General features: G+C 37.3%; 1 non-coding gene across 1 annotated transcript; it reads right to left on the bottom strand.

The window, feature by feature from the left end:
• Positions 1 to 1,506: 1,506 nt before the first annotated feature.
• LOC128292526 (small nucleolar RNA R71) lies at positions 1,507 to 1,613 on the bottom strand. Its single transcript, XR_008282511.1, has one exon. It is a non-coding gene; the product is annotated as a small nucleolar RNA R71 (small nucleolar RNA).
• Positions 1,614 to 3,886: the final 2,273 nt, after the last annotated feature.

Raw genomic sequence — 3,886 nt, 5'->3', positions numbered from 1 at the left:
AAGGGGAATGAAACCTAAGACGGATCTTGTTGTTATTATCTGAATTGTATGATAAATATTTGACTTGTTCTTAATTATGTGTTCTTAATTCTCATTTTAATATTCCAGGATATTGATTCGAGTTAATGCTCTTATTCAGAGGAGGAATAGACCCTGTCTAAGAGTAAATTTTTCATAATTAAGCGGAGTTGATTGCACGCCTAGAGAAAGGGTGATAAGATTTTTCCGGATTATGGTGAAACCTAATAAAGGGATCCATAGATCAAGTTAATGCAACACTAGGTGTTAATTAGAAAGAGATTTCAATTAATCAACCTAGGGTTAGACGTTATTAGTCTCTCTTAATTAGAAAGAGATTTCAATTAATCAACCTAAGGTTAGACGTTATTAGTCTCGAGAGAGATAATAATATAATTTAGGGATTTCTACAGATCAAGTCAAATGAATAAATCGTCTGATTTAGAGTCAAATAACAAGGGAAGTCTAGGTGGATTTTTCCTTGGGTATTGTCTTAATCAATCGAATTTTCCCAAAAGCTCTTCCCCAATTTCTCTCTGTGCACTCTTAGTTTAGTTAATTAGTTTAGATAAACAAATCCCTTAATTTTTAGGCTAGGTAATAAAAAGAAAGTAATTATTAGTACTCTTGGTTCCTTTGGGTTCGACAATCCAGTCTTGCTAAAGCTATACTACTATTCGATAGGTACACTTGCCTTTATCGTGATGATAGTTAGTTTCAAGAACGCTTAATTATAAATTTTTAAAATCTGTCGTGAATATCACGTATCAAGTTTTTAGCGCCGTTGCTGGGGAATTAGGATATTAGGAACACTCGATTTTTATTACTTTAGCCATTTTACTTTTATTGCAATTTAAATTTTTATTTTATTTTCTAATTCTTCATTTATTTTCTTCTGACAGGTTTTTCTAGTTTATGACTAGAAGAAACCTGTCAGGACCATTACTGTTTGATAGTGAGATCAATCGCACAGTTCGCAGAAACCGAAGAGAAATAAGGTGAAGCTTAAGATACACAGAGGAAGAGCAAGAGGACGATACTTCAACCACAACCGAGGAGATGGCTGAAAACCAAGAAAATCAGCTACCTCCTGCAATTGCTGCTAATCAGAATCCTGCTCCACGTACTATGTATGATTATGCTAAACCTTCTTTAACAGGAACTGAATCGAGCATAGTTAGGCCTATTGTTGCTGCAAATACTTTTGAACTAAAACCTAACACAATTCAAATGATACAGCAATTTGTTCAATTTGATGGTTTGCAGGACGAAGATCCCAATGCTCACTTGGAAATTTTCTTAGAATTTTGCAATATATTTAAAATTAATGGTGTTTTTGATAAAGCCATTCACCTTCGGTTATTCCCTTTTTCATTGAGGAATAAGGCTAAACAATGGTTGAACTCGTTACCACGAGGGTCAATCACTACTTGGGAACAAATGATCGAAAAGTTTTTATTAAAATATTTTCCACTGGCTAAAATAGCTAAACTACGTAATGATATCTCCCCTTTTGTACAGATGGATTTAGAAACACTTTACGATGCATGGGAAAGATACAAGGATCTGTTGAGAAGGTGCCCTTACCTTGGGTTACCACTTTAGCTACAGGTTCAAACGTTTCACAATGGCCTGAACCCTTTGACTCGACAGATGATTGATGTAGTCGCTAGTGGAACTATCAATAATAAGACACCTGAGGATGCTTATGAATTTATAAAAGAGATGTCACTGAATAATTATCAGTGGCAAGTCATGAGGACAAAACCAACGAAAATAGCCAGCTTTTTAACATCGATTCGGTCACCATGCTCTCTAATCAAGTAGAACTTTTGTACAAAAAAATTGACGATTTTCTTGGTTCTTCACAGGTTCACCCAATAATGCAGTAAAGCAAGTGGATGTGGATCAAGCAATTTAGATTACCCACCCTATGGCCACAACATGGAGAACGAGCAGTTAAATTACATGGGTAATAATCCTCAATCTCAAAATAATCCTTATAGTAATACTTACAATGCAGGTTGGAGGAACCACCCAAATTTCTCATGGGGGGCCAAAGGAATCAGAGACCACCACCTCCTGGCCTCCAACAAGCACCCTACCAGCAAGAGAAAAAGCCGAACCTTAAGGAGATGCTAACAAAATTCATCTCAGTGTTAGAAACTCATTTTTAGAATACTGAGACAGCACTTAAGAATCAACAAGAATCGATCCAAGGGCTCGAAACTCAGATAGGTCAGCTCGCTAAATTGATATCTGAACGACCACAAGTTAGCCTACCGAGTAACACTAAATCTAACCCAAGGGAGCAAATCAATGCAATTACCATTCAAGATGAGGAAGGTTTAGTTGCACCTGAACCAGAACCGAGGGCAAGAAATTGTGGTAAGTACCAGTAAGGGTGAAACGTTCCACAATGGCTAGAAATTGGTAAGTAAAGAATACAAACCTCGTGTGCCATACCCAAACACAACAAGGAAAGACCGCACAGAAGAACAATTCGGTAAATTCCTTAAATTATTAAAGAAGTTACATATTAACTTACTGTTTATTGAAGCTCTTTCGCAAATGCGAAACGCAGTCAAATTCTTAAAAGAGCTTTTAACAAATAAGCGGAAGATGGATGAGGCATCGCATGTAGAGCTAAATGTGGTTTGTTTAGCCATACTACAGAATAAGCTAGCCAACAAATCAAAAGATCCATGGAGTTTTACGATTCCTTGTTTAATTGGTAGCTAAGATGTTCATAATGCTTTGACTGATTTAGGGGCTAGTATTAATGTTATACCTTACAAAATGTTTAAGCAACTAGGTCTTGGGAAACCCAAACAAACTAGGATGAGTATTCAATTAGCCGATAAAACAATCAAATTTCCTAGGGGGATTATTGAAGATGTACTCATTAAAATTGACAAATTTATATTCCCAGTTGATTTCATTGTTCTAGACATAGAAGAGGATAGTAACATTCCTTTAATTTTAGGGAGGCCCTTTTTAGCAACTGCTAGAACAATAATTGATGTTGGTACAGGTGAACTCACACTTCGTGTGGGAGATGAAACAATCACCCTTCAAGCTCATAATTCGAGTAACACATTGAAAATTGAAGGTGGTTGTATAAATCATTCTACTAAAACTGACCATGTGGTGCAACCTACTTTGCAGGAAATAAGTTCGAAGAACCTACATGAGCCATGTTCAAGCAACGAAAAATGACCTATCTATGAATAATGAAGGCTACAAATCGAGGAATTAGATGAATGGCGGATACAAAAATTGAGAACACCCGATAAACCGAAATCGAGCCAGGACGAGCTCAATACATCACCAAATCAACTTAAGGTTGGAGACAAAGTACTACTAGATGCAATAGATCCTCGCATTACCATTTCTGAACCTAATGAAGAAATTTCTCTCACGGTACTTAGTATTTTTCCATATGGTACAGTCGAGGTAATTTACCCCAAATTTGAAACTTTGAAGGTAAACAATACTCATCTTAAACCTTGTATTGATAAAGTTGATAGCAGGGATGAGGAGTGTAAACTCCTCGAGCCACCATGATCACACACCAGAGAGGTAAGTCAAGCTTAGACTATAAATAAGTGCTTCTTGAGAGGCAACCCGAGCACTAACAATAATGATTTATTTAAATTCTAGTTTTTCACATCTAACCTACTAACTGAGTCTTGAAACACAGGGTTTTCCCATCCACATGGCCAGGCACACAGGCGTGCCTTAGGCCGTGCACACACCACAGGAGGAGACACTGCCGTGCGATACGGCCGTGTGAAAACAGGGCAAAAATTTTTCCCCAACACAGGATGCGATAAGTCGCCACGGCCGTGTGATATGGTCGTGGGCG

Source organism: Gossypium arboreum, chromosome 4, assembly GCF_025698485.1.
Source record: "Gossypium arboreum isolate Shixiya-1 chromosome 4, ASM2569848v2, whole genome shotgun sequence".
NCBI classification, from domain to species: Eukaryota; Viridiplantae; Streptophyta; class Magnoliopsida; order Malvales; family Malvaceae; genus Gossypium; species Gossypium arboreum.
This window is presented reverse-complemented; position numbering and strand designations above follow the sequence as displayed.